The sequence below is a fragment of the Eupeodes corollae genome, chromosome 3, assembly GCF_945859685.1.
Source record: "Eupeodes corollae chromosome 3, idEupCoro1.1, whole genome shotgun sequence".
NCBI lineage: Eukaryota > Metazoa > Arthropoda > Insecta > Diptera > Syrphidae > Eupeodes > Eupeodes corollae.
This window is the reverse complement of record NC_079149.1, coordinates 4,567,004-4,593,454: the sequence shown is the minus strand read 5'-3', so window position 1 is coordinate 4,593,454 and position 26,451 is coordinate 4,567,004. Positions and strand designations below refer to the sequence as shown.

The 26,451-nt window shown below is 31.1% G+C and overlaps 1 protein-coding gene across 1 annotated transcript in view; it reads right to left on the bottom strand.

Annotated features, from left to right (window-relative positions):
- The window catches only part of LOC129949057 (alpha-1,3-mannosyl-glycoprotein 4-beta-N-acetylglucosaminyltransferase B), a 119,520-nt gene extending 95,590 nt beyond the window's left edge, over positions 1-23,930 (bottom strand). Inside the window, exon 1 of the mRNA XM_056060265.1 lies at positions 21,984-23,930. The gene's annotated coding sequence lies outside the window, so the exon portion shown is untranslated. The remainder of the gene's footprint in view (positions 1-21,983) is intronic.
- Between the last annotated feature and the right edge of the window lie 2,521 nt (positions 23,931-26,451).

The window sequence follows — 26,451 nt, the reverse complement described above, 5'->3', positions numbered from 1 at the left end:
CTAGTCCTAGTGATGGTTCTTTCATGAAACTTTGTCTACAAATATTCAACCAAAATGGAGTCAGTTAAATTAACAAAAATTATTTAAATCATTTTTTCGAACTCACTCTTTTTTCTTAGCAATTTCTGAAATAAAATACAATACGGTTTGGACATATGTATGTAAGTAGTCTTGGTTGTTGGTTTTATAAACTTCTAGATAGAATCTTCAACAAATAAGTTAATTTTATTCTGTTGACTCTAAAACTTACTTTTTTTAATCTTTAAAAAAAGATTTTAAAGGTCATTTGTTCCATCGATTGAAAATAATGAACGTTTCATATATTCTCTTCGATAAATCCATCCTCCCCTTAATTATTCTCATGCAGCTCATGAGCTTAACCTTAAACGTCTCCAACCTTTTTTTGTATGATGCACATAACAATCCAAGTCCCACCCGAAAAAAATACGTATACGCCCAAGTGCACCATCATAAAATCCTATTCTTTTCAGGATAATAGATATAAAAGATACGATAACTTCATTGTCACCCCCTTCTCAGGGTCACTTGACTTTTCAAGTTTTATCATAAAGCTTCAAGCACATATACGAGACAAAAATTTAATAAATAACCCCAACATGAAAACAACAACAACAACAACTAACAAACAACAAGAGTCAAGAGAATAGGAGTCTATACAGTACTCATAGACTGAACAATATCTTCCATCCATGCAGACTCTATTCAATTGAGCTATTAATTGATTTCAGGGAGCCTGGCTTATGGCTATATAACAATTACGTAAACAAGAAGAAATATCACGTTTTTTATTGGATAACAAAAAACGATGACAAAGAAATAGATACACAGAGACAGAGAGCCTAGCCTCAGCATCAACATCAACAGCAGCCTCAGCCTTAACAGCAGCGACACAACAAGTGCGTTTGCCTCGAAGATACAATGAGCTGCTTTTGCTTGCCTACTCTATAAAATGATAGATATTATGTAGATAAAGATACGTATAAGTTCAATTAATGTGAGGGGTTAAAGGGGACATAGAGCGGTTCTACAATATGTGCATAGGCCGATGTTTGAATAGACGATCCAAAACGGAACAATCACATAGTAGACAGACACGACTTATAGAAACACTGTGGTGCCACAGAGTGTTGAAAGAGAATGTATCTTATATCTTTTGCTTTTCTTCTTTTTTTGTTTTCGTATAAAATCAAAATATAATTGAATTAAATAGGGTTTGGAGTGAGTATAGTGCGAGTTGCGATGAACAACTATTTGCGCACATTTTTCTGACACAATTGTTATAAGTCTGAATCCGGACGGGTAGATAGTTATTTTTCTATTTGCAATGTCAGTTGATGTTTTTTTGTATTATTCTCCGTAAATCTTCTTCTTTAAATTTATTTTATCAAATTGAATTACTTTTATATTCTTTTTGACGACTAAGGCGCGACGATGTCGATTAAGCTCACTTCCATCACAAAGAATTTATATTTTTGTTATACAAGATTGTTTTTATAGAGATTGATTAAAATAACAAAAACATAAAAGAGTAAACGTCGTAGGTACACAAAGGCAGTCATAGGGCAGGTGTAGATGGACGTGATATTGAGTCATTTAAATCAGAGCTAGTTACATAAAATTGATACCTACATATTGTATTCGTTGAATTTAAGGTTTGCAATTTAAATAAATTATAATCTATGTAAGTATTTTATTTACAAGTTTGAAAAAATAAACTTACACAAAATTGACCAGTTGGAATTGAATAATAAAGTATTTACGTAAGATGCTTATGGGGTCGATGCTTTAACAGAAGAAAAATATTTATTTTTAATTAAAAAGCAATATAAGCTAATTACTTAATGATGTCAAATGTTTTAAAGTTTTACAGAAAAAAAGTACCACTCTTGTCTTTAAGGTCTTTAGGTCATTTTTGAATACATTTTTATAGTATTGAAATTATACATGTAGAGACATTTTAAGAACCGTTTGGTTTGATTAATGCACTAGTGTGTCTACCACCAGAAGATTCAGCTTAACAAAAAAATTAACAATTTTATTAAAAGTCTTTAGTAAAAATATTTACATTACATTACATTTCACACTACTCTGCACATAAATGTGTTCCATGACAACAGCACGCGGTACGTTTTGAGACGGTCCCCATCTTTCTACTAACCACGCTCACTGATGCTTGATTTCGGTAATCGATGGGAACCGAAGTTTTATCAGTGACTAGGCCGTTGCCCAGTACAAATATAAATGTAAATGTATAATTACGAGAAACAATACAAAAATCCGGCTCGAAGGACCAGAATATTTCTAAAAAAAACTTCAAATAAAAGAACAATTTAAACTTTCTTTAAAAAAAAGTGTACTGAATATACAAGTATTCTTAAATTTAAAAAATTATATAATAATTCATAATTCGTATCGTTTTTATATGTTTTTTGAAACAATGAATAAAGGTTTGTTAAATTTTAATTGAGTTTGTACTACGAAAAAAAATCTATTAATGATGGAATTCATCTTTGATTTTTGAAAGAAATCAATAAATTTTGCGAAAAAATGGATCATCAAGGAAATCATTGGTCGAATAAAAAGTTTCATTAATAAATATAAATTATTTGTTCGGAGGCATTTTCAGTCTAGTTTCTCTATATCTTGGCGTTGAATAAAATACAATAATTTTTTTAATTTTATTTTCAATTCTCAGGCAATTATCTGCAAAAAGTAAAAAAAAACATTTGAAAGAGTATAAGGGTCATAAAAAGTCTAATTTCTAGAAAAAAACGAACAAAATAATTCTTGCAATTGATATATTGACAGAATTTTATGGCTGAAACACAAAGGCTGTGTTCAATTTCGTGTTGGATAGGTGGATTTTCAGATACTTTGTTGGACGAATTGGGGTGTGTTGAGATAGCTGTCAAAAAATAAAAACAACTTTCAGCTTTTCACAAAAAGCAGAGAAAAATTTAAGCTTCGAAGTGAAAATTGTTGTAAGATAAAACATTTAATGGATAATTCAACTGATTCTTCGGACGATGATGAATCGATAGCTACGTAACAATTTAATAAATAAGAGATAACCTTAATCTGTAATCTATGTTAAATTTCCTCTTAGCTTAATTGGAATTCTATATCGTATAAAGAGGTAAAACCTAGTAATTTGGTCATCTACAAAACGAGAACAAAATAAGTCAATTTTAAAGATTAAAAAAATAGATCATAATTACCTTCTAAAATTCAGAGGCAAATTGCTTCTTCATCGTCTATTATGTACAGAACATCCTAAAATACAACTTTTACTAACATTTTGTATCTTTTTGATTACCAATAAATACAAATAGCTGAAATCAATTTACAAGTTTCTTGAAATTCAACCATGTGTTGAATCAGCTGGTCTGTCAGATGCATACATACCATAAATATTCTTGGATACTTTTGGATTCCTTTTTTGACATCGCAGATGTTTTTGATCAGCTGTTATTTCACACATAAAATATTTACAAAAAGGTACCCTATCTGTCTGAGATTGAACGCATCCAAACACGCTTTAGCTTCGGCGCCATCTGCTTTACGATGGGCCTACTTTGAGGTTGCTTTGAATGACATTTCTAATATTACATTTCTAAAATGAGACTTCTTTCATAAGCAGCTATTATATTTCCTCAAAAGTTTGTTTTGATTTATTGTTCAGTAAAAGATATGAATAATGAAATCAAAAAAATTGAATTTATCGCAGAAGTAGCTTACACAGCCTATCGTGAGTATGTTCAGTGAGAAGCAAGAAGAAGCCCAGACTGAGAGACGTTATTGGGTGCAGGAGCTCAGTCTACGGAGTTCCTTAATCTGTGAGGGGTTCTTTGAAACTCATTTTCTTTTCTACAAAATTCTGTTCAAGGCAAAATTGTAGAGTTATTCTATGTACATATATTTAAATAACTTACCTTTTAACTTTTTCTAATTAACAAGTGTTATACCTCCATATGCAAACTTATTTTATTTGTTGACTTTATTTTTATAGCAGTTGAGCTGTCAGACAAAGCAAATATTCAACAAATTTTAACTAAAGCTTTCGTTTGGAGTTATGTACATTACGTAACATTACGTTCTTTTGCTTACCATTGCCAAACGAAACTTGAGGTCAAGGCTTCATTGTGATAGCATGCATTGAATTCCTATGGCTGAACTCGTAAACTTCAGACGAAGCCGTGCTTGTGTTTCAGCCATTAAATTTATTCAATTTTTTTAATTTTCGTTCTTGGTGTATCAAAGAATGAGTAAAAACAAGTTCAAACTTTTCTATAAGCCAATTCTTAACACAAGAATTTTCTAAGGAAATTCGTCGTAATGTGTTTTTTTGAATCACTAACAAATTTTTAAAATAATTTTGGATTGATATTTTTAGCTCTCATTTTAGTTGATGAAACCGAGTTCCTATTTTTCCTTTAACCTATTTAAAAGCTGGATACATTTCTGTCAACAAAATATTTTCAGGGAATTATTCTCTATGTTATAATGGAAAACAAAAGAATTCTGAGTTTTTGCACTAAAAATGTTGCAATACTATTATTTTTTAATATCTAAGCACAAATAATCATTTTATGCTAAGATTTCTATTTGAATATAAATTTAACTGAAGTATTTATGCAGTTAAAAATCTATCTAACTATGACATAAAAAAGACACTTACAATAAGAAATACAATGTTGAAAATCATTAATAAACAAACAAATAAAAAGTAGTGGCCCAACGTGGTTGCCTTGGGGTACACCGAACAGTTCTAAATTTCATTCGAGTAAAACAATAAGTACACATATTTTATAAATGACAATCTAATCATATTTGTTTTCAACTAAAATGAAACCCTTTAATGTTAAAAACAGAAGACGTGTCAGGATGGTTAGTGTGTAGGACGGTCTTGGTTAAAGTTTTGGGTTTAATCTCTGCCTGTGCCACCTTATGTTTTTTTACGGGTAATGCTTCTCAGCTTAAAACTGTAGGAATAAGTTGAGAGTTGTAAGCCTTTAGGCCCTAGTTCTCAATGGACTGTCGTGCCACCTAATTTATATTTATTTTATTATTACAAACTTGCATAGCCTTATATGATTTGTTGATATTATTATTATTATTTACAAAGCAAACGGAAATGACATCTATTTATTTAAGGATTAAAGCTTTCCTGTCGTGTACAAGTATATACGTCCTAAGCAAATATTGACTAAATTAAACTTTCGAACTTCTTCAGCTTATTTCAAACTTATATCTGAAAAAGTGAAAGTTTTACCATATTTTGCCACAGATGCTGAAATCCTACAAAACATTCCTAAAAATATTATATTTTATATCTATTATTTTCAATACCTAACCCCTATACTAAAAATCATCCCAAATCTTTTTTATATCTGTAAATAATTGTAATTTGCTTTTTTATATCGAATACAAATTTATTTAGGATTAGAAGATACATTTTTCTCGCACTTCATCCATATAATCTGACCCAGTGATAGATAAACAGAAAAAAAGATTGTTTGGCATAACATTTTTTGGAAAGGAAAAACAACAATATTCATAAAATGTTGACGTTTTTCTTATACAAAGCATGGAAGCGGATATTTTCCTGGCTAATGCTCAACATTTTTTCAATTTTGATTATTTTTATATATTCCTCCGAGCTGGAAAATTTTGTTTTTCATTCTTTGTCGTATCATTTCTATTTATTATTTTTATATTCTCAAAAATATGTATCTGGCTTTATGATGGTATTTTAATTTTTATAGTCTTCCCCCGCACCGGCTCGCCTTGCGCGAAGAACCGAAAGTCTTCGAAAGCACTAAATACTTAAAATGAAATGGATTTTTAATGAGGACCTATGTTATTGGGCGTTTTTTTTTCTGAAGACTCCATCGCCAACGCATCTTTCATCGCATCGGGCAGGCATTTAAAAAATATCTAAACGAATGATCATCACGAAGCGTGTCAGATTTTATGTCACAAGCCACCAACAGTCGGAATCTGTGATTAGTGTTCCGTATACATAGTTTACTCTCTAATTGATTAATTGCTAAAAAAATATTAACTTAATTTCTGAAGATTATTTATCTTAATATAATCATCTTCATCATCGTCATCATCATCATCATGATCAAAGAAAAAGCATTTTTAACTCAAATTAATGAGTGCGTAAGTGGTGTTGATTTTATGTATTTTATCTGTTTATTTGTCTTCTTTTTTTCTAATTTTATGATTCAATTTGTTTATGATTAAAAATTAAAATTTTAAAATACATAATTTACTTTATTTTTGTGTCTAAAAATAGACACCCTTGAAATAAGTTTTTTATGTTTGAAAATAAAAATGAAAACAAATATAATTTAAATGTAATTAACATTTTTGGGTGTTTTTATAGTTTTTTTTTTTTTTGAAGACATTTATGAGATATTGAAAATGGTTTTTTGCACACTAAACCAAGAATTCTGTTTTTGCAATCATGTTCCATGTGATGTGTAATTGAGTTTTTTAGCTTTTTCAAGATTAAGTGCTTTTAGAAAAAATACTATCGTATATACTGCTGATCTTGATGGATATTACACTCTATTTATATTTCGACCATGTGTTAATTTTTTTAAAAGAAAATAATAATTAAAATTTTATAATTTATTACTTTCAGAGAACATGTGTATTAAAAAATACATGATTTTAAACACGTTTTTACTTACACTTTAATTTTAAGAAAATCATTTCCACTTCAATTTTAAGAAAATAAACTAGAGTCTAGTTTTGATACTTTGCGGAAGAAAAATAATAATAAATTCCATATTCACCGAGTTTGACGAAAAAGGGTCAAATGATTTTCTTTAAATTAAATATTTTCTTTAAGCACAAGAAAGTGTGTGCAACCCGTCAAAGCATTACATTAAAAAGTCCTCTGTTCACTGAGAAGAAAGTTTTAAAAAAATCTATTACTAAGAGCTTATAATTATTTCTGTTCCAAAATTTTGATAATTTTTCCACCGAAATTGGGATAAACTTTAAACTGCTACTAGCGAACGCAACAATGTACAGTGCCCCAATTAGAATCGCTTTTCAGGTCAAACTCCAACTTCCGATTATTATGTTTTCTTTAAATAAATGCGGCCATCTTTTTTTTCTTTTACATTGAAATCTAGCCAACTTCACTATAAAATCATAATAGTCACATAGGACACCGTTAATTTTTCATTAAAGAAAGCAAAAAACAAAACCACAAAATCGATCGTGCACATAATTAGAAACGAACATTATTTTGAGATTTTCAAGATTAAAAAGTTATTTTTGGGAATTGTAAGTTGCACTTTTGTATCTAGCTTTTCGACAATTGAATTTTAGTTGATTAGTTACGTCATCAAATCATGTGACGTAAAGTCTCGACATGAAAATTTGAGCCATCATAAAGTTGGAAAATCTTATATGTAGAGAGATTTCTAACATTTTAAAATGTTGAAAGAGGATGGTATTTAATGTTCTTCAATATTCAAAGGAAAATAACAAAACAGAAATTATGAGGGCAGTGTTTGGTGAATCAGATAGTGGACCGTCTATAGACAATGTCAAATGAAGGTTGCGCGAAGCTGGGCTCTTTGGGCGCATAGCAAGGAAGAATCCATTACTGACTGAACACCACAGAAAGACCCGCTTGGCTTTTGCTAACAAATATAAGCACTGGACAGTCAATCAGGGGAAACATGTGTTCGCCGTCCGAGATCCCAAAAATATAATCCAAAGTACACTCGCCCCATTGTCAAGCATGGTGATGGCAGTATTATGATCTGGGGAGTAATTCTTGTTGTGGCGTTGGCCCGATCAAAAGAATTAAGGGTCATATGGACAGGATTCAATATTGCAAAATCCTTGAGAATGTTATGCTGCCGTACGCGGAAGAAAACCTATCCATAATATGGAAACTTCAACAAGACAACGATCCAAAGCACAAGACAGCTCCATCATTCCTTTGGAATTGCCGTCGTGCAGCCCGGATCTTAACCCAATGAAAAACATGTCTAATTTATTCCCACAAATTCAGGATATTTGGCAATCGATTCCAAAAAAAGTTTTTAAAGATTTGGTTAGCTCTATGCCCAGAATATTACAGTGTGTAATATTGATAACCATGGTTATTCGAACAAAAATACTGAACAATATTTAGTCAAATATTAAAAAGCTAAAATGCTAATAAATTAAACAAATATTAAACAACATAAAGGTGTGTTTCTAATTATTTGCCCTACCAGTTTCAGTTATTTGTTCATGTTTTAATTTTATTTGTTTTCATTATACGAAACGAAAACAAATTTCCAACAAAAAGGCCAAGTTCTTGTGAGTTACTTGGAACAAGTCAATGTTTTAGGCGGATCTTGCATTTCGTGATGTACAGCTATTGGTTGATTGTTCTTTGATTCAGTAGACTCAAATTTGGCCACCAAACTTAGATAGTAGTCGACTTATAAAGACGGCAATGTTCCCTTTCAAAAAGCGCAATGCACGAATCGTTCCTAATTAAGAACAACTATTTTGATAATAACATTTTATCAGTTTATAAAATAAATTATTATTAGAATAAATATTGACAGGAAGTAAAAGAAACAAAATGGCAGCCACAAGACGTCAAAATGAACTCGTTTCTATTTGAAAACTCTTTATAAGATGTTCTTCCATTGTCAAAAACGAAAGAAATACACTTTTTAAACCAGTGCGCCTTTAAAAAGTGAGAAATGGTTGTCAAAGTTGCTGTGCCAATGTGTTTCTCGTTTTATTTAGTACAAAACATCTAAACACGTTCTGAATAGTGACAATTCGTGAAAAAAAAACAAGCAAACAAACCCAAAATATGAGAAACGGAGCTTTGAATTCGGAATGTTAAAAACTGAGAACTCATTACTAGAGCCATTTTACTATTTTGATTAAAGTAAAACGTTAGCAGATGATAACATGTTATAATCTTTTAAAACAAGCAAAATAATTTTTTTAAGAATAGTAACTGTGCGTCACTCTTTAAAACCTATTTTTACGAATTTTAAATTAATAGTAATGGGTGATTTTTAGCTATTATCTTTTTGGCAACACTGGTTCAAACAGCTTACGAACGTTTCGCGTTTTGTTTAACTTTCAAATATCTTCAGTTTGATCTATAATTTAACCATAAATCGTCTTATAAACGAACAATGCTTGCAATTGAATTTTATTATCAAAATGCGTGCTCTGTTAAGAAAGTTCATCACGAGCTTCTTCCATCTTATGGTCAATTTAATCAATGCCACTGAAGCGGCTATTTAGACTATCGCACCAAATTTACATTGTTGGACATTAAACCACCAACACGCTTATGTAGAGTGCGAACTGAAGAAAATATTAAATCTGTATCGGCCAGTGTTATTGATGACCATCAATTATTGATTCGTCATCGTTCGCAGTTTTGGGCCTCTGTTACTCAACAAACGTGGAAAATTTTGTTGAAGGATTTAGGTATGATGCCTTTCAAAACACAGCTGGTGCAAGAAATTGAAGCCGAACGACCTACTGCAACGTACAATTTTTGGTGAATGGGCTCTTGGAAAGTTGGCCGAAGATCCACTTTAGCGAAAAATTGTGTTCAGCGACGAAGCTCATTTTTGTGTCAATGGGTACGTAAATAAGCAGAATTTTTGATTTTGGAGTGAATATTAGCCAGAAGCATTGTAAGAGCTACCAACGCATCCAGAAAAAGTCTCAGTTTGGTGCGGTTTGTGGGCTGGTGGCAATATTGGATCGCACTTCTTTAAACTTTCCAACTTTTTTTGCCCTAAATGTAAGAGTTTGAGTTACATGACATATGGTTTCAACAAAACGCTGCCACATGCGACTTAGCTAGTGAAACAATGGACTAATTGAGAGGCGAGTTCGGTGAACATTTAATTTCACGTTCGGGACCGGCCAATTTGCCGCCTAGATCATGTGATTTAACGCCTTTAGACTATTTTGTGTGAGGCTATGTTAAAGCTTTATACAGACAATCCCGCTTCAATTGACGCATTGGAAGATAACATTGAATCATTTATTCGTGAGATACCGGCCGAAATATTGGCAAGAGTATGCCGAAATTGGACTAAGTGGATGGACAATTTGGGGCGCAGTCAAGGTCAACATTTGCATGTAATAATTTTCAAGCACTAAATTATATAAACCGTACTATCTGTTCAAATAAAGATTTCATGCATTTTTCGGTATTGTATGTGTTTAAAAGCTAATGACTTTGTTTTTAAGGACTTTTCTATAGCTTTTAAAAAATCACCCTTGTTGAAGCACAAGCAGTTCATCAACCTATTATTGAATTTTATTAAACTCACTTTTTGGATTCACTTAAAACCTATATTTAAATTAACTTTTAACTTAAAACTAAATTTATTTTCAATTTGATATTTTGAATACTTAAACTTTAATTTAAATTTAAAACTTAAAATCTAAACTCGAATTAAAACTTAAAACCTAAATTTGAATTAAAATTCTAAAATGTAAATAAAAAATCATTGCGATAATAGCTTCAAATGTCAAGATCCTAAACTCGTACTAAAATTCTTAACTTTTCATATTTCCCACCACAATAAATCATCGTCCATCTTTTATTGTTACAAAATTGTACTAAAATTAAAAATAAGAAAGAGGAAGAAGAAAAGAAAGAAGAAAGTACTGGCCATTCAAGCACAGACCACCGTACTATAAAGTTTAAATTTGTTTTCTGTTTTTTCTTTAATCCGCTCCACACTCGTCGTCGCTATTTTTTGGTCGAAGTTTTCGAAGACTTTCAGATTGAAGTATGTACAAATAATTATCAGATAAACATTTGCGATTAAAATCTAAGCAGAGCGAGTAAAAAAAGCTTTGTTCGTACAACCCTTTCAAATAATTTGTTTAGTAACTTTTTCAGCCATATTACTAATTTAATCTCAGCAAAGTGTTAAAACTTCGTAAGATGTCAAATAAGCAAAAGCGTGTTAAAACTTTTAAATTTAATATTTTAAAGTAACGAACCCATGTTGTAGTCGAAATTTACAATTTTTTTTGAGAAAGAGGAAAAATCTTCTTTTTTTGGTGGTTAATAAAGCTTTTTTATTTTTAATTTAGTAGCCAAGTCATATTTTAAAAATTAGTAGGTTGACAGGTAGCTTAAAAATTAATTTAACATTTTAACGAGTTTTAAATTACAGATTAAGCTACATTTTTTTTGCTCGAATATTAAAAATTTCAACAATACCATATTCTTAAAGGGTGTATAGTTGTATACAATTTAATTTTATGTTTGCTCATAGATGGCGTTAATTAATTTGAAGAAAATGGCTATCATATGCTTGCGCAGCTCAGGCCCATGGCGAAAGTGCTTTATCGGAAAAGACTATCAGATATTGTTTCCCTCAGTTCAATAACGCTAATTTTGTGCTGTGAGAAATCTTAAAAATTAGTAAAAGGAAGTTGAGAACCATTATTTTCAGGGCAATACGCAATTACGGAAAATGTTTGGTTACTAAAATGGTTGGATTTTAACGCGTTTTCCTACTATAGAAATAGTTCAAAAGACCAGTACTATAGAAAAAGCAGATGAAGCGATGCCAAACGTTCCTAAAATATAAATAATTATGTATTTTTATAGATTTTGTTAGTAATTGATTTTCACTTCAACACTTCACTTGCTTCTTAAACAATTAAAAAAAAATATCAGAAAATTCAACGAAGTAGCAAATAAATAAAACCCATCTGGGATTATATTTCAAAAGCCTTGAAAACATCATTTAAAAATCAATGCAGCTTCCCAGAAAGACTACAAACTATACAAAAATTGCTTCTTTCTATACAAATTCGGAATATTATATTTTTGTAATATTTGTCCTCAAATTTTACTCTTTCCAAAAACGTATTTAATAAAACATTTTCATTTATTGATACATATAAAAAACAACATTCTTTTGCTTGAAAGTACCAATATTCTCAGTTTTTAATTAACATTCAAGAGACGCAGCACTCTAAGTTGTACGACCCTACCAAACCTAACCGACCCAACGTCGTCGGAGTCCTTTTTGTCGACTTCGAGTACACAACAAAAATATTTACACTTGAAATTCTTGAACAAGTAAATTTGCGTATATAAAAAGCACTTGCTTTCTTTATATGTACTCTTCGAAAATGCTTTTTTTGTTCCAAAAAGGACGAGGCAAAGGCAGTTACCTCCTACTTTATTTTATTACTCTAAATTTTAGTCCTCGAGAGTTTTTGGAAGTACGGCGGCGGCGGCGGACGATTCAGCGTACAAATTTATTTTCAAAAAATAAGAATCTGATGTTTGGGTTTAGCCTTGGGTTAGGTATTGTAGTCACACTTGGCACGTGAACCACCAAAAAAAATAAAATAAGTTTAAGAATGGGACTTTTCATGAGTTCACTATAAAATAAAATGTACCATACACACTCGTATATCGCTTAACAAGGACATACTTCTCCCTATATAAGGATTTGTTTCGCTTTTCATGGAAAATTTCCAATCGATTGGTGATGGTTTTTCTTTCTTTCTTTTTTGCTCTTTGTGTGAAATGTGAAAATAGTGACAGTTGTCGAGAAGAAGTGTTAAGAAGGGTTATCTTCTTTATTTTGTATTTTTTTGAAAAAGGGGATTTTCTTTTCTTTGTAAAGGAAATGGGGGACATAGACCTAGTAATAACCCTTTTTGTGTGATCTTATAGAGGAACATTTATAAAAGGAAAATGTTTTGGTTGGGAGAAAATTAAATTGAATTTAACGCTTCGCATTTGGTTTTAGATCAAAAATGGCATAAAGATAACAAAAGGGAGTTTATTTTATTTATTATTTATTATTTTGAATACAACTCAAGCAGACAATTACTTTGCCTCAGTTTTTTTCCCATATTTCTAGTAGAGCTTAATTTTTTTTGAAAAGGTTAAAACTTTAAATGGGAATAAACTAAAGAAATTTTTTAATTCTTTTGAAATGTACATGAACTTTGAAGATAATCTTCTGTCAATATAATAATTTCAATAATTCATCGTGAAAAAAGTTTGAACTAAGTAAAAACTGTGTACTACACTAAAAAACTCAACTAATTTTCAAAACAAAATATCAATCGAGTTTTACTTTACTTTTGTGAATTGCATACAAATGTTATTTATATATTCTCCCATGGTTAAAATTTGACACTAGCGTGGTTAATAAAATTGATTAGATATTGTCAGCTGTAGAATAGTTTAATTCTTATGTTTCTCAGCAAATGAAGAAGTAATCTATGTAAAATATACTTAATAATCAAAATTAAAATGTTGTGTTTTTTTTACCGAATTTAGATTTTGTATGAAAAACAATAAATTTCTAAAATCTTAAATGAATTTTAATCAAAGTATAATTTCAAAATTCGCCTTGAACTCATTTCACTCAATAAATAAAATGCACGACTGGGTCGCACGAACTTGCTCCTGTATGCTAAGAGTCTGTTTAAAAAAGTACTTATATAAGATTTAAAAATATACCTGTAAAATAAGTTTGTCTTCAAAGATATAAATGCCATTTAGTTTTTCAAAAAAAAACCGCACGATCTTTGTATTTGAAAACCATAGTACTCTCATGAGCAGAAACTTTTAGGGCGACCAGATGCCGAGTCGATGGCGGGCGTGGCGTTAGTATCGAAAGTGGAGAAATTCAGAGGGAGCGAGAGAAAAATATTATTTCCATTCGCATAAGCAGCAGAATAAGGGAGATAATTAATTTTCCACCCAAAAAGTCTACACAATTTCCTTCATTTTATTTGAGTCTATCCTCGTATATGTTTTCACATAAAGAGCTTCCATATGAAGGTTGATGAATTTGTTTTTGTTTTATTTATATCAATGAACTTTATATAACAAACAAAATGGCTTAATATTGTATCTAATAAGGGAATGAAACAAACTTTTGCATGCTTAAGTCAGCTGTTTAGGATCTTTTACCGATATTTGTTTTTATTTACATTCATAAGTCTGCTTTTATTTGTGTACGATCTTTGTATATGAAAAATGGTTTCTATTACCTATAAAGCTACAATGCGATTCATATAGATTCAACTTGTTCCTTTAAAGCTTTTTTCCTTAGATAGGTTTATTGTAATTTCATATTAGAAGAGCCAGGATGGAAAATAAATAAGATAAGAAAGAGGCAGACCATGAATGTTGAAATTGTAAAGCGATCGCCTATTGGTTGTGTAGTAAGGTAGCAGGTAGATGTCTAAAACGACCATAGAATAGTGCACTTGGCGTGCTTAGCTTTATGCAGATAGATAGATAAGGACATGTTAATGATGATAATGAAGGAATGTTATTGGTGGCTAGAAGGTACATACTACATTCCTTCTTAAGTGTTCAGCGCAAACATATGGAGTTATTACGTTCAGTCTATTTTTTCACTAAAGTTTTTCACTAAAGTTTAAACAAGCATACGAACAAGTACAAGAAATTGCTGTTCATGTGTTGTTTACAGTCAGGCTCTTGTGCGTTTTGGATTTTAGTTAAGAAGTGACACGTAAGCAGTAGTTGTAGTTTATAAATAGGTTGGTACAATGTGTATGCGTTGAAAAAGTGATTCTAATAGAAAATACTTCTTCTGGCCAGTTTCTTTAACTTGTAGGTACTAAGTAGGTATTTATTTTTTTATATAGGCGAAGGCCAGTAAATCATTTGTGAAACAACCTTATTCGTAAAGAATAATATTTTAAAAACACATAGGTAGGTATACAAAGTTACCAAGATAATACTTCTTGATAGACTCTTTAAAATAGATTGTTGATTAAATATATCATATAAATGTATACCAAATGCATTAATTTGGATGAAAGATATATAATTAAATAATTTAAAAAATAATATTTTAAGATTCAAAATTTTACCTGAAAAATAAGTTTGTCTTCAAAAATTTAAATGCCATTTTATAAATAAAAAAACCGTTGATTTTTCAAATTTTTATTTTGAAAATCGTTAGAGCGGTTTTTTTTTAAATTAATTTTTTATATATAAAATTTTCCAATTTTGTTCTAAAAATATTTTTGGTATGCAGTTGTTTAGCGATTGTAAATATACGTCTTAAGTTTGAATTTCGTAAAAAATTGTTGACCCGTTTTTGAGATATAAAGTTTTGAAAAATAAAAATTCAATATTTTTTTAAAAAACCCAAACAATTAAAAATTGCATTTTTGTTAATCAAATATTGTTAAGGCAATATAGGAGCTTATTCAGAAAAAAAATTATTTAAATCAGTTCATACGTTGCAGAGAAAATTAAAAAACAAAATAACGGTTCTATGAGCGGTACCTTTCCTGAGCAATACAAAAATATGGTTTTCTTATAAAAAGAAGCCAAGTTAAAAAATAAAATTTTAGAGAAAATTAAAAAAAAATCTATCCGTTTGTTTTTGAGAAAATTTGAATTTTCGGTTTTTGACCAAAAAAATTGTATGGGGGCCACTGTTAGTTTTGATCTTAAAAAATCGAATCTGCCCAAAACCTTAACTTCCAAGTTTGGACTCCATCGACCCAACGGTTTAGGCTGTAGGAGCGTGGACAGACAGACAAAACCGACCGGACGGAATCGCGGGACCCACTTTTTCCGACTTCTCTACCATCGTAATATCATGTTTGATTAAAATCTCGAGTTCGAAATTTTGCACGAATGCAAAACTTGCCATATAGTTCCTATATGTCGCAAGTAAAAAATGTAATTCGATCCACTTATTTTACTTAAAAAAAATTTCGAAGGAAAGGAGAAACCCAGAGCCTATAAACTGATGTATGTCGTTGGGCTTTAATTGGAGATACTAATATGTTTTTTTAAGTTTTTATCTGAAATTTTTCAAACGTGAATTTTTTTCACAAAGAAACTGGTACACAAATAAATTTCTTATTTTTAATATTTTTCACCCCACCGATAAAAAAAATTCTTTCCTAAATTAAATTTAGTTTTCCAAATTATAGTTTTCGCTAAAAATACATAACTAAGCTAAGTTATTTATGATTTGTTATCATAATAAAACGATGAAAAAAAAAACCAATAAAATAAATTTAAAAAAAAACAAGAAGAATTTGAGGTCCACATGACAGACATTTTTAACTTAATGATGAATTATAAGTCATTAGTGTGACAGGCATATGATTCATTAATTGCGTCTAGACCACATAACACAATCTGGCACAAATTTTGTTTTTCTTTGCAAAGTTTTTATTTTAATGTTTGAAACATATTTTAAATGTTTGCTCTTTAGTTATAGATTGGAAAAATGTTTCTTTAAAAAAAAATATAATGTGAAATTTTGATAAGACGTTTATGATGAATAAGAGTCATATTTCCGTATATCTGCTTTGGCTAGCAGTCTACTAAAACCTATCACCCTAAAAGTGATTTGGATCAAACTTCAGGCTTAAGGTTTTATACTGTTTACCAATCAACCATTATGCATTGTTGAAAAATATTAAAATTATTTCAAAATATTTTTTTTAAATGCAAATTTACAAACTGACAAAATATTTAATACAACCTATTGTAAAATCCTAATGACTTCACTTTATAGCAATTTTCTAAATGGCTAGAAGTTTACCAGCTAGAAAATCAGCCTAATGGACGGTTGTCAACGATCAATTTGTTGACCATTGATAAAATTAATCAATTGAAGGATAAATTGGTATTGAAAATCCCAATTGATAGATGTTTTATTATATATGAATAACAAATAACAATTTATTGTCACTTGAATCTAGTGACATTTAAAGTTTCAGTTTCATAAATAATGTTCTAAAAGACAACTTACACACTAGAATGTATTAATTTGGATCAACACGGTTTTTTACGAAGGACTACAATTCTTGGCAATATAAAACTGTTCACCAGATTGCTAGAGCTGATGAAAGGCATACAAAATTCGCCAAGGTATTTGCAAAACAAAAAAATAGGAAATGGCCTTCATCGACTTATAGAATCAGCACCGGGCATACATTTTGGCCATAAGCTGCCGAGTTTCGATGCAGTTGAGTCCGAAATGGAAATAGACTTACAGCTAAAAGTCGCGTTGTCGTCTATGAAACAAAAAAACTCCAAAACGAACGTTTTTAAATATATATAAACCGATTGGAACCCTTCAAATAAAAGTCCGAAGAGCAGGAAATTATGACCAATCTTTAACAAAATATTGGAAGGAATCTTAAGACCGCTCCAAATTTAAGCATTTTTGGGATAGATTGCTGTCTTTTTGCTGATTTTAAATTGTCGTAAATAACTTTGTTTGAAGGCTTTTTTAAAACATCTTAAATATATCGAGAAGTTAAACAGTTTTTTTTTAGAATTTGTGATTGCTCCAAAGTATTACTCTCTTGAGCTTAGCTTTTGATCTCGCGATGCCTTAAAATGTTTTATAAACAAGGAATTAGTGATTGACTTAACATTTAAAAACGAAAAATAATTCTTGCCATTATAATACCAAAATTGTCAATTTGACTCATTCTCAATAGTCCTCAAATCTGAAGCACTTAAATCTTCTCTTAAATTTGAAAATTCCAAAAAGCGATTTATTAATTGCAAATTGAAATAAAGGTGAATTGCGTTACGTTAAAAGAAAAAAAACCGAGATCTTTGAAGAGAAGCTTTTAATTTTTAATTTCAGGAACTCTGAACCTATATGGATTTAGCGAATTTGTCAAAGTTTTTAAGTTAAGGCGAAAGTTAAAAGATAGATACTAAGATGGTAAAATCGTTTCAAACTAGCAAAATCATTTTTTTACCACACTAAAATGGCTTTAACTTTATAATACATTTTTAAAAACTAGCACATTTTACTATACATGTTTTGTATAATTATATCCTGAAAAAAGGAGACCCTCTAAACTGCACCAACTATGGAGGAATCAGTCTACTTAACATCGCCTATAAAATCTTCTCTGCCGTAATATGTGAACGTCTAAAGCCCATCGTCAACAACCTAATAGGTCCTTATCAGTGTGGTTTTAGATCAGGAAAGTCCACAGTTGATCAAATATTCACATTACGGCAGATCCAAATCGACACCCACCATCTTTTCATCGATTTCAAGGCCGCATATGACAGCATCTACAGGGACGAGCTGTATAGAGCCATGTCTAGTTTTGACATCCCTGCCAAACTCGTCCGTTTGTGCAGGATGACCATGGAGAATTCACGCTGCTCCATAAAGGCTAGAAACAACTTAACAGAACCTTTCGATGTCAAAAAAGGTTTTAGACAAGGTGATGCGCTGTCATGTGATATTTTTAACATCGTGCTTGAAAGAATAGTGCAGAGCTCACACGTCAACACTAGAGGCACTGTCTTTCAAAAGTCTATCCAATTACTGGCATATGCTTATGACATTGACATAATCGGAAAAACTCAGCGTGATGTCAATGGGGCTTTTGTGAGTATTGAGGCAGAGGCGGCAAAAATGGGTTTAGCGGTTAATGAGGGCAAATCAAAGTACATGCTGTCGTATAAAAAGGACATACAACACCGACATCTTGGTCAAAAAGTCACAATCGACAGACGTAACTTTAAGGTAGTCAAGGACTTCGTCTACCTGTTCCGCTGTAAACGCAGAAAACTACACCAGCGCTGAGATCAAACGCAGAATAACTCTTGCTAACCGCTGTTTCTTTGGACTAAGAAAGCAATTGAGTGGCAAAATAATCTCTCGAGGGACCAAAGTGCTATATAAGACCCTTATCATCCCCGTCCTGCTATACGGTGCAGAAGCATAGACCATGACAAAAGCGGATGAAAGCACCTTGGGTCGCTTCGAGAGAAAAGTTCTTCGTCTGATTTACGGTCCCGTATGCATCGAAGGGGAGTCGAGGAGAAGATGGAACGACGAGCTGTACGGGCTGTACAGCAACGTAGACTTAGTCCTAAGGGTAAAAGTACAACGACTAAGATGGCTGGGTCACGTAGAGCGCATGGAAACCAATACTCCGGCCCGTAAAGTCTTCGATTCCGCACCCACAGGACAGCACAGTAGAGGAGGACCGCGCACAAGTCGAAGGTGACCTCACCCAACTGGAGACATCTAGCTAGGGACCGAGCTAGATTGAGAAGTTTGTTGGGTGAGGCTCTAGTTCACACAGGACTGTAGCACCACCTTAAGTAAGTAAGTTTTGTATAATTATAAGACAAGGCATTCAAGGGGTTATTAATACATTTAGCTTGTTTTATGCTGCAACACAGAGCGAGCTGCAAGATAATGAGGAAGGATTAATGAGGATCAAAATGTGAGGGAACAAACAGAGTTGGGTAAAGCATTCCACATTCTCAATGTGCGATCCAAAAAAGAATTTCTATACTTCACAGTGTAAAATTATAAGCTATCCTTTGGTAACAATACTTAAGTGCAGTCTTGACGTATGGGTATAGTTTATTAATATCTATCACATTTAATAGTGAAGTACACGAATCCCAGTTCATTTGAACCTTGCAAGTTTTTCAATTGCTTCGTATTATTTTCCTCCCCATGTTGCATTTATAGCAATTTTTGCGTTTTAAACTTTATTGTAATGGGTGTGATTTGTCAAAATGAAAATATTGACATTTCCCGACGATTCAAGGTCACTTAAGTCGAAATAAAAGATTTTTAGAAAGATGTCTGTGCGTGCGTGTGTACGTACGTTCGCGACGTTTTTTTTCGTTGTCCATAGCCCAAGAACCAAAAGAGATATCGACTTCAAATAAATTTGTCTATACAGATAAAAAGGCAAAAAATTGCATAAAGGGCTCTTAACAAAATTGCGTGGGCGGTTTTTTTTTACCATAGCAGTTAAAAAAAAGTTGAAAATTGTGGTTAACCATAAATATCTTACGAACCAAAAACGCTAAACACTTGAATTAAAATGTATATAATATATTGTAACGTGATACCAAACAAGTATATTTTTAACTCTACAAATATTTTTTACGAATACAAAATGATTTTTGACATAAATATCTTTTCAAAAACTTGAGATTATGGCTTTTAACAAATTTTAATTTATTAGAAATATTGTTTTCAACATTCTGAAATATGTTGAGAAAAATCGAATTAACAGTTTTTTTTACAAAAAATATAAACCTAACAAAAAAACAATACTAAAACTTGGTAAAAATTTACTTACGACTCAAAAAGCTTTTTAAAATTAAAAATATTGTCTTCAATTTCTTTTTATTTCACAGAAAATATTATTTTCGATATGTAGTAGTTTTTTCTTCATCTTCTTCATCATCATCCAACACTACGTTTTTCATAAAAAAATAAAATCTGCAAGAAATAGTACGCAAATTTGGTAAAAATTGATGTTCGCTTCTTGATATCTCTCAAATTAATTTCGTTTATCCAATTTGTAAAAATTTAGAAAATGCTGCTAAATTGGTAAACAATTTTCGACTTAAAATATATTTAACAAAACTAGATTTTCAAACTAAACTATTTCTTTATATGAAAAATATTGTTTGTAATTTTTAAGAATAATTAAACTGACAAATTTTTCAACCCAACACGAAAACCTACAAACTTTTAAGCAAGACAAATAGAAAGACGGGATGTGAAGTTTTCAGTGTGGGTCGCATTCCATTCTCTTTTTTAGTTTTTCGTTCAAACGCTTATTCATTTTCATAATTCACGTGGTCAGCACGCCAAGATATTTGTACTCCTTGTAGAACATTATTTGTAAGAATATTGGTAAAATCACGAAAGTCAGGAGACATTGCGGCGGTGTTTGAGTGTTACAAATGTTTCGGTTATAATTCTATCATATATGAATTTTAAATTTCAAACTCAAAGACAAACTCGTTAGACGCACCTTCCCAAATACTCGAATTATATTCAACTTTTGGGCGAATTACGGCCTCTTAAATTACAGTCAGATCAGAAGGTTAAATTCAAATTTAGGTACAGATATTTTTAAGAAAACTGATGCAAATTTATTTTGCGTGTGTTTGTTTCCTTGTAAAGTTTGTTAGGAAAGAAACGTTAAGAAAATGTTCATGCAAGGTAATTTTCACCAATCAAGTTATTACAAAATTAGTTTTATTTTTGTAAAATAGATCAAAAATAACAGAATCACAAAGAGTAAGTACACAAAGATGTCACTTCACATTCATTTATATCAAAAACAAAAATCTAACCTGACAAATAGAAGAGCTTATAGTCAAGCAACTAAGTTCTTATCATTTTTTTGCCATTCATCTGATCATATTTTAAATTGTGAAAATTATTTTCAAATTTTCAGAAAAAATTACATCTACTTAATAGAGGTTAAAAATACATAAATAGGTTGGTATGTACCATAAATAAAACCTTTTTTCTCTTCGATGAGTACATAAAGCTAAAAATATGCTGTCTTTTGGGCTTGTGCGGTGCGGCACGATGCGTGTGTGTCGTTTTGTGTTGTGTTTATTTTTTGTTTTGAGAAATTTATTACAACAAATAAAAGCTCTTTTATGACCATTTTATGATGTAAGAGAAGAAAATATACAAGAACCAACAAAAAAGAAATGAAGTACACTCGCATGATGCTGGTGCTCAATCTGTATCTTTATCTCTATTCACATACTTTCTTCTTCTTTTCTCAAAAAAAAAAAATAATTCAAAAAATAAAACAAACAAACAAAAAATAAGAAAAAAGAAGAAACAAAATAAATAAATAAGCCAAAACACTAAACAGCAAAAGCCAACTTCAAAAACAACAAACCATCTTCTGATTGCTGTTTGTATCTTTTGGTTGTACAGATACTGAACAGGGACCAAGACCAACCAAAATATAGAAAGAAACGACCTGCAGGATGCGGATACGGATACGGATACGTCGACATAATAATCTTGTGTGCGCAAACATCATTTTCGTTTTGAAAAGAGAATAAAAAAACAACGGTGTAGGTAAGGTACCCTACCCACTAACTACATATTCTGTGTACTTACATCACATCCTGGCTCTTCTGCTTCTTTTTATTTTTCTCCTTGTTCTTCTTATCCTCACTTGCTATTCCTCTTCTGCTATGCCAAACTACTGCCAACGCCGCCGAAAGTCCTTCTCTTCTTTCCCAGCAGCCTCTTCTGCGCAGAGAAAGATGATTTTCGCTATTTGCTTAGTCCTCCAGCCTCCTACACGAGGAGCACGAGGAGGTTTGTGATTATGACGATGACGATGATGATAATAATAATTGTTGAATGTCCTTTTGTCCTTTATATATTTTGCTGTAATGCTCTGTAGTGTCGTCGTCGTCTACAAGAGGACACTAGCGTTCGTCGTCTTCTTTTCTCTTATATTATGTATGTGGAGGATAACTCAGCTCTAGAGATGCTGTTTGTAAGGATCCTACTTGTCAACTTAACCAAGTAAATCCTTATAATGACGTAACCGAAGGAGCATGCATACGCATAGTCACATCACATCACATTACACAAAGAGCGATTCTTTCACCTGTTAGATAATGATGTGGGGTATACCTAGCAACGATCGAATTATGAATGAATAAACACCTCTCTGCGCATTCAGTGAGTGTGAGTGCACTAATAAATATTAAAATTAGAGTCGACGCCCGCCGCCGCTGTCACCGTAGAGTATGCTCAACACAAAAGGGCCTGTTCCTGTTTTTATTGTGCCGGTTGGACAGGCTTGATCACTCACGCACATCAAAACCCGCACAAATAAATAAAGAATCGAATCGAATCGAACAAAGCCAACGCACCGTAGTTCCGATACACCGGATAGCGATTAAATAGACAAATGGCGAGGCGATTCGATGGGTAGGTATTATAGATACTTTTGATATTCGATAGATACTTTTTTATTTTTTATTTTCTTAATTCACTAGTTGGTGTGTTTAAAATGGAAAAGACAGAACAAATAAAAGGCTGGGACTGGGAAGACCGAACTCTCAACACTTGCTCTTCCTTGGAGCTATGAGTCAGTCCAATCCGAATCTTATACCACTCAACTTAATCCAACAGATACTTTTTCAAGAGAATGCCAATTTATGGTACAAAACGACGACGAACAGATGAACGAATAAAAATACAAACAAACACAAAACACAATCCTCTTAAAGATACGCGAGTATCTTTTTTTCTTTAGCTTTGTCGCAAGCTTTCTCTGCTTTTTTTAGTTATATTTTGTTTTGGTTTTTACATTTTTGCATCAATTTTTAACTTCAATTAAATCTAAAAATAAAAAAAAAACAATGTTGATTTTGACCGACAAACGACAAATGGCAAACGGTATTGTGCAACGGGTTTTATTTTTTGTTGTTGGGTGCATCAAAGGAGTTTTCATTCACAAAGTATCTAAGTATCTATTGGTACATGTAGCTATTAGTACCGTTGTAGCTGGCTATCGATTTGGCAAAAGTTAACCTCACCTCACTTTTAAAGCAACAACGCAACTCAAAGCAAAGCAAAGCAAATCAAATCAAAGCAGAAGCAACGAAAATGTGTTGCTTTTTTAAAAAAGTATCTATTTAAAAAATATAGATTTTATTAATTAATTAACTTTCTATATCAATTCCTTTTTGAAAGTCTATTTTATTTTCGTCATTATTTATTCAATATCATGTGTGAATTTTTGTTTATTTACATATTGATAGCTTAATTGATCGATTGTAACTTAATTAAGTTGGTTATAAAACATAAAACAATTCCGGCGGAGGTACAACGAAGAAAAACTATATTTTTGCCCAAAATTTGTATCTTTATTTTTATTTTGTTTTGTTTCTTTTTTTTATTTTTTGGTGGATTCATCCGACGACGACGACTAAAACGAAGACAATGACGACGATGAAGGTGTCTCTTTTAAACTGAGTATGTTCCAACATTTGCCATTGGCTTTTAATCGAACTAACCCAAACCGAACAACAACAACTACAACAACAGCAACAGTGACTCTGACGACTCTGATAGAAAAGAGAAAAATATTATGATGAGAGCTATGCGAATTTAACTTCAAAACTTACCTAATGTTTCTCTAGATAGGTTTATAATAACTCTATATGAAGAAAATGTGCAACAAACTTTTTATCGTTTAAGAGAAATTTTTCATCAAAACATATCGAAATATTGAGATTGAGATTTTGAGAACAAAATATTGAACAAGTGACTTTTTAGGGTGGGTGTGAGTTCTGTGAGTACTGAGATGAGCGTGAGTAGTCTCTTCAATCATATGGTATAAGCAAAAGCTTTAATAAAATGGGCTTTTGGTTCTTGTTTTGGAAACATAAACAAGAAGTAGATGTTGCTTTTTGCTGTTTTTGGGTGGAGCAAGTTTGTTGGGGTGACCGTTTGTGTTTTATGTGTGACTTATAAATTGAGTCTAACAGGTGTCTAAACGATTATTTGTAGAGCCGGGAATTCTGAATTTTTCAGTTTTTTTTACGTATTTTTGAATCTATGGCAAAAAAGAATCAAATGAAATAAAAAAATGCGACCCACACTGATAACTTCCCATCCCGTCTGTCGATTTGTCTGGCTTAAAAGATTGTAGGTTTTCGTGTTTTGTTAAAAAAGTTGATACTTGAATAATTCTTCAAAATTTAAAAATTACCAACAATATTTTTCATATAAAGAATAGTTTAGTTTAAAAATCTAGTTTTGTTAAATAGATTTTTAGTCGATACAATTTTTTTTACTAATTTTAGTAGTATTTCTTAAATTTTTACAAATTGGATGAATGAAATAAATTTGAGAGATATCAAGAACCAAACATCAATTTTTACCAAATTTGAGTACTATTTCTTGTAGATTTTTTTTTGTATGAAAAAACGGACTGTTGGATTTTTATAAAAAAAAAACTACTGAATATCGAAAGCAACATTTTTTGTGAAATAAAAAATGTTTAAAGACGATATTTTTAATTTTTGAAAAGCTATTTGAGTCGAAAGTAAATTTTGTACTAAGTTTTAGTGTTGTTTTTTTTTAGGTTTTTATTTTTTGTAAAAAAAAACTGTCAAATTTTTTTGAATGTTGACAACAATATTTTTTAAAGCCAATATCTGAATTTTTTGAAAAGATATTTGAGCTGAAAATCAATTTTTAACAATTTTTATTAATTTTCTTGTTAAGGTTTTGATTTTTCTAAAAATTGTTCTGAATATTGAACAGAATATTTCTTTTAAGATACAATTAATTGGAAGCCATAATTAAAAAGATATCTTAGTGGAAATACAATTTTACCAACTTTGAGTAATGTTTTTTTTAGATCTTTATTTCTTATAAGAAAACTGTCAATTTGATTTTCCTCAAAATTTTATCAGATATTAAAAACGTTATTTTTCGTTGCACAAAATTGTTGTGGAGATAAAATCATTAAATTGGATTTTTTTCCAAAAATATATTTGTTTGATATCATTTAAAATTGAATTCAAGTCTCTAGAGTCATTGGTTCGTAAGATATTTAGGGTTAACCAAAATGTTCATCTTTTTTTTAAACTGCTTTGGTAAAAAAAAAACACGCACGCAATTTTCTTGAGAGCCCTTTCTGATCTTTCTGCCTTATTACCTGTATAACAAAATTTATTTGAAGTCGATATCTCTTCTGGTTCTTGAGCTATGGACGACGAAAAAAAACGTCGCGAACGTACAGACATACGGGCATACGTACGAACGAATGTACGTACAAACGCACTCACAGACATCTTTCTAAAAATCTTTTATTTCGACTCTAGGGACCTTGAAACGTCGAGAAATGTAAAAAATTTCAATTTGACATCCTCTGGAAAGTTAAAAATAGATAAATACAAAAAACTACTTTCGAAGGCTCTGAAAGGCTCCGAATATAAATGTGTTGCAAACCCACTAATAAATAAAGTAGTTAGGTTATACATCGTCGGCTAAGACAAATAATAACAGATTTAATTTTGGAAAAGAAGACTAACAGATCTCGCTTTCAAGGCGAAAACTAAAAGTATTTCGAATATCTTTTTCAAAATTTTCAATTCAGCTTTAAGAAAAATCCAAATGAAAGTTGGCACCATAGTATGAATTAGGGCAATATTTATAACATAGTTTTTTCAAAAAAAGGATAATATTTTGAATATACGGTTATTTGGGCATCTGTCTGTTTCTTTTAAAATTTGAAAAAAGTAAACATTTCTTTATTCAACAACATTCGAAATTTTTAAAATTTACTTTAAAAATTATGAAAATGTTTATCAGTTCATTGTTGCAAGAAAAGTCTCTTGACCGTGTGAACACAAAAGTTCATCGAGATCTTTGGAGTTTTTCCTTTGTTGCCAAGTACAAAATAAATAATTTAAAAATGCTCCAAAATTAATTGAAAGAGGAACATCGTAAAGTTACCGAGCTGCGAGTTAGTCATGGAAAATTTTAAAAAAGGATATGCTGCTGAAACTGTAGAAGTGGAGGCGAATTTGCTGATTTGTTTCTATTATTAATG